Source organism: Salmo salar, chromosome ssa23 (genome assembly GCF_905237065.1).
Source record: "Salmo salar chromosome ssa23, Ssal_v3.1, whole genome shotgun sequence".
In the NCBI taxonomy this organism is placed as follows: domain Eukaryota; kingdom Metazoa; phylum Chordata; class Actinopteri; order Salmoniformes; family Salmonidae; genus Salmo; species Salmo salar.
Genome location: NC_059464.1, coordinates 2,774,552 through 2,785,917, shown reverse-complemented (window position 1 = coordinate 2,785,917; position 11,366 = coordinate 2,774,552). Strand labels below are relative to the sequence as shown.

The 11,366-nt window shown below is 41.7% G+C and overlaps 2 long non-coding RNA genes across 2 annotated transcripts; one reads left to right on the top strand and one right to left on the bottom strand.

Annotated features, from left to right (window-relative positions):
• Window positions 1–353: 353 nt before the first annotated feature.
• On the top strand, window positions 354–4,462 carry LOC106583895 (uncharacterized). Its single transcript, XR_001323642.2, has 4 exons — window positions 354–664; window positions 835–1,922; window positions 2,133–2,323; window positions 2,416–4,462. It is a non-coding gene; the product is annotated as an uncharacterized lncRNA (long non-coding RNA).
• Window positions 4,463–6,617: 2,155 nt separating this feature from the next.
• LOC106583896 (uncharacterized) lies at window positions 6,618–10,096 on the bottom strand. Its single transcript, XR_001323643.2, has 3 exons — window positions 9,963–10,096; window positions 7,796–7,923; window positions 6,618–7,557 (listed from the first exon to the last, which is right to left on the bottom strand). It is a non-coding gene; the product is annotated as an uncharacterized lncRNA (long non-coding RNA).
• Between the last annotated feature and the right edge of the window lie 1,270 nt (window positions 10,097–11,366).

Sequence of the window (11,366 nt, the reverse complement as noted above, 5' to 3'; positions counted from 1 at the left end):
GACATAAACCAGGAGCGTTAACGTTAGTACTATGGCACTGTTTGAACAGGAATCGCAGTCCCATTCATGGTCTCTATTTTCACAAAACTGTCGTCTTGCAGAATGGAAACCATGCAGAGGAGCCTTGAGTGGGCTAGGGGGAGGCTGATAAATGTTGCTTCAGCAGATGACCTAGTTGATCAAGTATCTCAGTTCATTCAGGAGATTCGTACCTCTGGCTGGCATGCACACAAGCATTGTAGTAGGTGCGGTTGGGCTTACTGTTGATCTTTTTTTTTTCACTCTTTTTTTTTCACTCTTTAGTCTCCTGCTGCCCATTGTATTCATTCTTGGTCAACATTTCTATTTATGTCTTGGCTTTAAAATCCAATATTATAAAGACATTACTTGGCCACAATTTGTGACAGTTACTATAATTTAAAAGAGTTTTTGGAATGAGGGGGGTGGGCTGTGTCACAATACATTAAGTAGCCTAAACACAGTGTATTATTGTTACAGCCAGTTCCAGTTACCGGGCTCCTCGGACTTGGAGAGGAGCTAGAGGTGCACCTTGTTATGCCATCATTCAAGAGCAACTGAGGTTTCTGATGTCCTGTGCTTTCAGTGTGTCTCAGATGGCAGATATTCTACATGTGTCCCGATCGACAGTCAAATGTCGTCTAAGGTCAGTTGTGCTTGGGAGTAATGCTATAAACTACAGACTTTAGATGCATGGTTTACAGTTTCTTACCAATCAAACAATTTAGAATGACTACAATCAAGACAGGACTTTAAAATGACTATGATGATATACATTACCTCATCCCTGCCCATTGTTACTCTTTTTTTCCCCAGACACTTCAATCTGTCACATGCACTGTTATATTCTGACATGTCAGACTTGGCTCTGGATGAAAAGATTAAGGACTTGGTGGCTGGGAACGACAAACGTGGACTGGAGGCTGTTCGAGCACAATTAAGGGCTCTGGGTGCAGAGACGCAGAGTGAGGGACAGCATGCTTCGTGTTAACCCGAGGGCGGCTGCCCTCAGAGCCATGTCGCAGAGGCTGCATAGAAGGTCATACCATGTTGCTGGACCAAACTCGTTATGGCACCTTGATGGAAACCACAAACTGATAAGGTAGATGTATCTTTGTGATAGACACAATTATCTATATCACTGGTGAGAAGTTGTACATTGTAACATCTCAAATTGTTCATCAACAACTAACAGTTCAGTAAGCAATGGCCCTTGATACCATGTGTCACTCATGTGAATAATAATAGTTTTATTGTGTTTCTGCTACTTCTGTGATTGATGGAATATCTGCATCATGAAATTAACAAACATGCTTATATTGAGGACATACGGAGGCAATAACAGTTGGAGCAAAGTATTTGTGCCTAAGTGTGAACAACAGGAGAGTCTGTCCTCTTGAGTCTTCAAGATAAATGTGGTTATTTTTCCAATTGAAGTAGATATTTTAATCACACATCTTCTGCTGCAGGAAACAGTCTCGAACAAACCCTTGTTGTAGCCTTTAGAGGGCTAACGGAAGTACTTATAGTTGTGATCCGCGTTAGAGTGTTCATTAACATTGTTCCAAATTTTGGATGTTAATTTAGTATTTGGTCTGCTGCTTTGTTTTAAACTGCAGGAACCTGATGCAGCATTTAAGTGGTAAAGGAGGATGGTGATGTTTGTATATTTAATGTGTCTTCAGCTTTTGTATCAACCAGTGCTGTATTTTCTGATTTAGGTGGAGGATAGTCATACATGGTGGCATTGATGGGTACAGTTGCCTCGTTGTGTTTCTCCGTGCTTCCAGCAACAATCGCAGCATTATTGTAATGGATTGCTTCATGAATGCTGTCTCCAGATATGGCGTTCCCTCCAGTGTTAGGACGGACCATGGAGGAGAAAACAACACTGCTTGTTGAATGTAATACATATTGAAAATATTAGAGCTACAAGCATCCTTAAAATGTCTTCTTGACCTACACATTGATTCTATTCTATAGTGAGTGATGCATGCGGATACATTTTCTTCAGTAAATCCTTTTCAGAACGCAATTAATTACCTTATGTTTCACAGCTTTATTGCTTTCTCCATGTTTTTGAAACGTATAAGCCTTTAAATGACCTTTTTCAGAGTACTTCTATAAACGAGGCTACACTTGTGGCAGCACCTATTCCTGTGCACCCCCATCTTCTGCATCACTTCCTGTGGCCCCTCCTCCACCTATACCACTTCCTGTGGCCTCCCTCCCCTCCACCATTCCCTGAGGCTTATCGTCCACCTTCACCACACTCGTCTGTTGATGTTGGTGATGAAGACAATGAGTAAGTCATCCCTGTAAATAATTCAATGTCTTATTACAGATGAATTGTGGGAAGTATCTGAGCTTTGTTATTCTGAATGTCTCTTTTTTTAGTGTTGACCTGCAAACACTGCTGAAGTTAATGAGCAGCAAGGTTGACTCTGCTTTTGCCCCTGATGCCAACCAAATTAACGTGATCAGGGACAACGTTTGTGATTGTGCAATGAGAAGTTCTAAGAGAGCCCGCTTTAATCCGGAGGCAAAAATAGACATGGTTTTTATGGCTGCTGACGGAAAAGGGGCAGCTGATGACGGTGGTTCCTCGAGAATTTCTCCGGGTGCTAATGTGTGCCATCCATTCCTCTGCAATATTTGAGGGACCTGATTGGCAAAAATGCCTTTCTTGCAACTCTCAAGGTGAGTTACACTTTTACACCAACAAAGACATGTTTGTTTATGGCAATATGTATGACCTGTCCTTTATTTACTGTTTGTCTTCTGTGTGACAGCACTCTATAATGGCGTATACAAGCAGGTGGGCCGCATGATTGCTGTCTGTCTGGTACATGGGGGTGTAGAGCCACAATTTTTTTCAGAGAGGCTATACAGGCAAGTGTGGCCTACAACAACCGGAATATGACTTCAGAGAGAAGTTGGAGAAGTTAAGTCATTTTATACTGTGATGGATGTTATATTTGTCAACGTGTGCGCAACTGGTCGAAAGAAGTCAGGTGCAGGAGAGCAGAGATGAGTGAACAGGCACACTTTAATCAGGCATAGGAAAACAGCCGGACGCAACTGCGTCACAACACTCCGGCCCAAAGGAAAAAAGCGAATGCGCACAAATACACAAACTGGTACAAAATACAAAACCACGGGTTACAATAATACCTGGTGCAAAACCAGCCTTAAGCGTCACACACGTAACGACCGAACAATACCACACACAGACATGGGAGGAACAGAGGATAATATACATGTAGAGTAATGAGGGGATGTAAACCAGGTGTGCGGGAAAACAAGACAAAACAAATGGATGGCTAGAAGACCGGTGACGTCGACCGCCGAACGCCGCCCCAACAAGGAGAGGGACCGATTTCGGCGGGAGTCGTGACAATGTTACTGTTAATTTGCACTAAGTTTGAAAAAATACTAGGGTTGTAGTTGCTTATGAATACTTTTCCACATGGATTTGGTTTCCTTTTGTTGGCAGTCAATCTTTTTTAAGGGTAGTGATAATTAGTTTATTGTTTTGCTAATTTGTCCCAAAACACTGTTATTGAACTATCTAAGATCCGGTTAGCACAAACTGTTGACGAGGCACAGGAAGAGGTCATGGAGGCCTCCGAACAACTGGTCATGTTGGGTCAGTGCGATACGTTCGTACATTGGAGGAGAGGGATGCCCTGGTGGAGTCAGCCACAAAGTTCTACTTAGAAAGCAGGCTACGGGATGCTCTTGAGCAGTGAGTTTCCATATATCTAAGGAAGCTCATAAGCTTAGTTAAATTCTTTAGGGCAAATTTATTATGTGACTTTTTTTTACTTTATAGATTCAAATAGGGTCTGGAGTGTCTAGGTCTCCTGCCTTACATGAAACCTCTTCAGAGGTTTTCATCTATGCTGAGAAGCCTCTTTTGGCCAAAGACAGCTTCTCTCTTCAAAGCAGAGCGCTCCCCACCTGGTACCAATCAAAGAGCAATAGAGAGCAGAGTCATATGTTTCTGGAGCGACTAGCCGCTGGAGGTGGAAGGTTAGATGTAAAACCATGATTATTGAAGTAACACGGCCCACATCAGTAAAATATATCATCTTATCACTCTCACAACTGTGGGACAGCATTTTATAGCCTTATTCTTTCATGGGCCCCCTAAGAATGTATTAGATAAATTAAATCCCAAACTACTTTCACTTAAGAGTATTGTGTTCTCCAATAAGTGTTACTTACGGACTTTAATGTCCCCCCTTCCCTTTTTTCAGGGGGGAAGGCACACCCTTTAACCCTGGAGAAGGTTCATTTTTACTTCGCGGTCTTCAGCATTCCTAGGCTGGGATTGCCAGTGGAGCCACATCTACAGTTCGCTCCGCTACCGCACGGCAAGCGGTACCGGAGTGCCAAGTCTAGGTCCAAGAGGCTTCTAAACAGCTTCTACCCCAAGCCATAAGACTACTGAACATCTAAACAAATGGCTACCCAGACTATTTGCGTGCTACTCTGTTATTATCTGTGCATAGTCACTTTAATATCTCTACCTACATGTATATATGACCTTGACTAACCGGTGCCCCTGCACATTGACTCTATACCAGTACCCCCTGTATATAGCCTCGCTATTGTTATTTTACAGCTGTTCTTTAATTATTTGTTACTTTAGGTATTTTTTTTAAACTGCATTGTTGGTTAAGGGTGTCATGACGTTGGCCTCTTTTGGTACAGGGAGGACAGTTGACCCCCTCTCCCTTTTGCACCACCACCCCCTACCTTCCCCCCAATCCACCCTGTGTGTAAAGGGTCGTAAAAACTCTAAAATTCCTCTAAAAGCCCATAGAGAGAGACAGGAAATTCTTCCAACTCATAGAATTGGAGAGCCAAGCGACATTCTGTGTTCTGGAGAAGGTATGGAAGATTGGTGAAGAATCCAGCTACGAACTGATCCGCTTGGTACAATTTTGTGATACTCAGAAGAGACAATATAGCCATATTACCTTAAAACTGTTTATATAATAGCATCATAATGGTTGTATAGAATGTATTAAGGATAAATCTTTTGTAAGACATTGAGATGCTATGTACTGATGTAATGTGATAGAATTGTATTTCTGTAACCAAATCTAACTCAGTCATAGGCACGCCCCCAGGGACCCATACAGGACCAGGCGTCATTTGACAAGCCTGTTCTATGGGCACTATAAAACACCCCCTGATTTACATTTCTTCAGACCAGGCCCCCACTCCATTGCGAGAAGTGGGCCAATAGGTTGACCATCCAAGTACTCTACTGAAAGTGAACTATACCACGTGGTTAACTTTTAGACTATCGAGACCGACAGAATAAGAACAATTCTTTGATATTAATTATTAGTCTGCAGCTAAGTAAATTATATCGAACGCGAAGACCAACGAAACAACCATTCTATGACGACATTAATGAATGTCGCTCTGAAAGATCCATTCTAACCGAGAGAGAGAGAACGGACAAAACTCCCCAACAGAACAGAACTCTCGAACAAGGATCACGACGACACACTGAGCGTAAATATATATTGATTGCAATTGTTCCCGAATGAGTGAGCCTTCAATTGTCAATTGTTAATATTAATGAACTCTGTGCAACTTCTCAGCGGACCATTTATGACCCATTGTTCAACAGGCCGACCTGCCTGTTTAGCCCACAAGGGCACATTCCTCTACCAATCCTTTGTGACGATAATTACTGTTTGTATGTTTTCTGTTAATTACTTAGTGTAGTAAATAAATGATTTTAAGACAATTGATGTATGGATGATTTTAGTAAAGACTGGGTTCGTGCAGATACAACAATTTACGACGTTTGGAATGAGACTGGACTAGAGGTAAAATACACCATTTAAACCAGAAGATAATCGGCCTATATTATGATATAGGAAAGTTATATTAGGAAAATTATAACTTTGTAATCTGAATATTCTCCTTGGTGCCCCGATCTCCTAGTTAATTACAATTAAACGATTAATCAGTTTATCATAGCCTGTGGCAAAAATGAGAGGACATCGACAACTGGTATAGGCCAATTCAAAACGTTCTTTATTATAAAACAAAACTATTAACTATAAACAAAGAAAAAAGGAATGAGGTGTGGAACTGTCATAATGTAAGGTGTATGTAAGGTGCATGGATGCGTGAATATGTATGTGTAAACATGACTGAGTGGAAACTAAATACAGCTACAAAGGAGCAAACAAAACCGGATCATACCTGGAGGAGCAGGGAGAAAGAGAGCAAGGCCAGCAAGCCAGAAGCTCAGCGAGGAGCCAGACCAGACAGAGGTTAGTGGAGCAGTTGGTTAAATACCCTGAGCCCAGGTGGCTCCAATCACACCAGCTGCAATCACTAACGACCCTCCTCTGCCTGCAGGGGGAACCACCCCTGCACTGCAGAGGAGGAGCCGTGACAATGACTACCTAGTAAGTTCGGAATACTGCAGCCAATGTTAATTGGTGATGTGTCCCAAAAGGATTGATATTATGAAAGTTTCCGACAGGATTGTCCATCAGCAACAACAAAAAAGTTGTGTCGTGAAACTTTTCTAAAACATTACAACCAACCAGAGTCAATTGGACACAGTAATACATAATGCAGCTTTAATATTTTAATAAATGTATGATTTCTTAGTGGGTAAACTGAGCATTATGAACAGTAGTTAAGTCATGTATGTCAAGGGAGTATATTACAATACGTGCAATGTTACCATAAATATTACAGTAAATATGGGCATTCCATTTACATGTGTTATGGCAATAAAAATATACACTGTAGTTGGTACATAGGTCATGGTGCAGCAAGTTGATGAGGGTAGTGGAGAAGCACTGGTGGGACTTTATGAGTGAAGTGACTGAGGGCAGAAAGGGATATCAGGGTGCCCAGGAACTTGAAGCTGTTGATCATCTCCATGTCAATGTACAGTAGATGGGAGAATGGTCATTAAGTCTCACCATCTACTTCATTTTGCTTACGCTGAGACTGTTGTCCTATCACAATTATGACAGGTCCCACAGCTCCTTCATGTACTCATGATCACTGGTGATCAGGTGTATCACGGTAGTGTCGTCAGCATGTTTAGGTGTTGGGTCCATTCTGGGGATACACGTTCTTGTGATCATGTAAAAGATCTAATTTGTTATTACAGGGTTATTACAGAGACCTGAGTCTGCTAACCAGTTTGTGAGTCAGGATGGTGTTGAAAGCAGAGCTATAAAAGAAAACGCCCTCTGATTTATGTAAAATGTAGAATTGACATTTGTTGGGACAATAGGCAAACTGGAGTTGGTCCAGTGAATTTTTGCTACATGATATCTATTGTTCCAGTTTTTAAAATCGATATCGACTGGGCTGCAGTGGGAAGCTTCGATATCATGGGGACATAACTTCAATCGTCCTTTCCTGGTACACCCACACAGACACTACAGTCAAAAATGCCAACCAGCGGCTCTCCATCCTACGGTGGCTGAAGACGTTTGCCTGACGTCAAACATTTACAAGAGTGTCGGATGGAAGTGTCTGGAAAAAATGTATACAGAACCATAAGAGCAGATTCCTTTTTTGTAATCTTTACTGGCACAGTGATTTTAAAATCATTTCTAATTGTAGTCACTTTCAATTGACACATTAACTCCAAGAACCATAGATTGTTTGTAGTTCATAACATTAACACACAACTGACATTAAATGTTGCTTGACCGTAGACTGGGATATTTTTAATAACATTGGATATTTGATTGGGCTCAATGCTGCATACCTTGCCGTGTTGTGCATACCAACCAAGTGAGAATCACCAGAATTAACTGTGACACTTGATGAATCTGGTCTTCTCTGCTGCGTTATCTTCCCCCTTGCCCACTCCAAGCTCCTCTTCATGGTTCCCTTCTGCAAGACACAATTGTGTGAAAATAAAGCGAAAGGAATGGGAACCCTATTCCTTTGAAGCAGTAATATATAGTACTGGGTATATGCCTGAAGTTATTTTACCCTAATACGCTTCAATGGAATGTAAATATTCCAAAAACAAAGTTAACGTGCACATTAAAGTCTACTCTGTACGAAAGCTATGTTGTAGATGTCAGCAAAGGTTTTACAAGGTTGTCACTAGCCAAACTTGCTCTATGTGAGCTTTCAGTGTCTTCATGCTAATCGCGAGCTAACGCTAGCATTGAAATGACAGCCAGTCAGGCTGAAGAAGATGCCTACCTTCAGCTGTTGTTTTGCTTAAATATAAGGCTTTTGGCTAAAAATGTAACTCAAAAACATGTCCTGCGTCAGTACTAGCCAATAAGTCACGTTTAGGTAGCTTGTCTTCCTTTAGTTACTGTTTTTCTCACTCTCGGAGGACCTGAGCCCTCGGACCATGCCTCAGGACTACCTGGCATGATGACTCCTTGCTGTCCCCAGTCCACCTGGCTGTGCTGCTGCTCCAGTTTCAACTGTCCTGCCTGCAGCTATGGAACCCTGCCCTGTTCACTGGATGTGCTACCTGTCCCAGACCTGCTGTTTTCAACTCTCTAGAGACCGCAGGAGTGGTAGAGATACTCGCAATGATCGGCTATGAAAAGCCAGCTGACATTTACTCCTGAGGTGCTGACCTGCTGCACCGTCAACAACTACTGTGATGATTATTTGACCATGCTGGTCATTTATGAACATTTGAACATCTTGGCCATGTTCTGTTATAATCTCCACCCAGCCCAGCCAGAAGAGGACTGGCCACCCCTCATAGCCTGGTTCCTTTCTAGATGTCGGCCTTTCTAGGGAGTTTTTCCTAACCACCGTGCTTCTACACCTGCATCGCTTGCTGTTACAGTTTTAGGCTGGGTTTCTGGACAGCACTTTGAGATATCAGCTGATATTAGAAGGGATATATAAATACAATTTGATAAAGAAATATAAGACAAGAGCCCACAAATCAAGAACTACCAGGATTATGAGCAGGATGTTTTTGGAGTATTTCCATTGTCCGATCTATGTATTCCTGGCCCTGCATTCAAGCAACAATCTTGCTTATACGGGCACAAGGCGAGACCCAGATGCAGATGGTTGGAGTGTTTATTAAGCCAAAAAGGGGTAGGCAAGAGAACTGTTGTTTACAGGCAAAATATCAAAACCAGTTCAGAGTTCAGTAGGTACCAAAGTGCAGGCAGGCTCAAGGTCAGAGCAGGCAGAATGGTCAGGCAGGTGGGAATTAAGTCCAGAAAACAGGCAAGGGTCAAAACCAGGAGGACTAGCAAAGAGAAGTGAAGCGAAAAAGGAGTACAGAGAGGAAAAAAAAAAAAAAAAAACACTTGTTGACTTGACAAACATACAAGACAAACTGGCACATAGAGACAGGAAACACAGGGCTAAATACACTGGGGAAAATAAGCGAAACTTGGAGGGGGTGGAGACAATCACAAGGACAGGTGAAACAGATCAGGGTGTGACACTTGCTAGTATGTAATTTACCTTGATAGTATTAACATAGTCCAATGTGTTTCCGTGGCTGTTATAGTCAATCACATTTATTTATAAATTTACATCAGCCGATGTCAAAGTGCTATACAGAAACCCAGCCTAAAACCCTGAACAGCAAGCAATGAAGATGTAGAAGCACATGTTGACAGTTTTTTTTCCAGCAGGGCTTTTAATAAAACACAAGACAGCGCCGCTCACTGAGTCACTGCGACTAACAGTATGGGTGGGCAGAGTTTGAGGCTAACTATAGGATATAATATGGCTGGGGTTTGAGGCTACCGACATTAGCTAAATTAGCTAGCAAGTATCTGACTTAGCTTATGCTAAACACTGCTGATCCTGGTGATAGATTAATGTTAACTGAATTTTATAGCCAGTGATGAGAAACAGATCCTTCCACTGTAAACTAGCTGAAAAACTCATGATTCAGTAACAACAATTTTCTAAGACAAACTCATTACCTTGTAAAGGTTCATACTCTGCTTGCAGTGGAAAAAGAAGTTCCTTCAAACTGAAATCTGGTTGACAGGAGGAGCTAGGGAAATTGGCTAGTAAAATTAGCATATTAAAGAACCGTGTGTAGGTGTATATATAGCAGCTGTAGGTGTTAATTTGATTGTGCAGGACCGCTTGCATCCGTTTATTTATCGCATGTTGGACCGCCTGCAAGCACATTTACACGTGCTTATTTGACGTGTATAGGCGTTAACTTAGTGCGTGAAGACGTTAACTTAACGTGATTAACGTAATTTAGCGCCTGCACCTGCTTATGTAACAGGGTTATATTGGTGATTCCCCTTACCACTTTATTGTTAAGCCAATGGGGTTTTGGCTTTATTTTTGTCATGCCTTCACCTACTCAACATGGCATCTTATTGGCTAGTTTGCGTAGCTTGCTTATGAGGGAGGATGTTTCAGTTACAATCGTCCCAGTGAACAAGCACCAAACCAGCGGAAAGTTGTTAGTTGCAAAGAACTGTACGTCAAAAGTGATTTTTATACTCCCAAGTGATGATTTAAATGTATAATTTATATCAATTTGTTTATAAATGTTATTAGAACACCACACATAAGATGTAGTGTTTTTGTGCATATTTGTTGTGCATTTTGTTGTAGAGAATTCCAGCTAATACTAGCTAGCAACTTACTGTGACTGGTGGGGAGGTTTGTATATTTTGTACAGTGCCTGAGTGCAGAGTTGGATGGTGAGCCATGCATTGCATGACGTGTAATTTTGTGCTGTTTCAATCAGAATAAATCTCCATGACTGGTACTACAAATTGGAGTTCGTGTCGATGATTGATTGTACACAACACAAGAAGAGTACTGTTACAGTGGTGCAGTGACCGTTCTTCTGGATCGGATCATCCTTCGCTGGATTTCCATCTCAGAACTTCGCCGTGGTTGCCGTTGGAGAATCAGGTAAGACTTTGCTGGTGCAGTTTATGGCGATATCGCATTTCGCCACAAGAGGGCGCTACTGCAACGTTATTATCGAAATTGACGATTTCTCTGAGACTTTCTATATTGATTGGGACTTTCTCTTCACGGATAAACGATAACTTTTGTTACTTGTTTATTTGCATTTCTAACATATCTGATATAACTATGGTGAGTTTTACCAGTGTACTAGATGTAGGTTAGATTTTTACGTGAGGTTAGAATGTGTGTGTGTGTGCTATTTGAATTTTTATTTTACTGTGTTGATTTCCCATTACCGTAATTTCCGGACTATAAGCCGCAACTTTTTTCCCATGCTTTGAACCTCGCGGCTTAAAACCTCTCTAGGCTAGGCGGGACGAATTCGTCCCACCTACGTAACAGCCACGGCTATCCTGTGGCGCGATTTTCAAAACCTTAAAAAT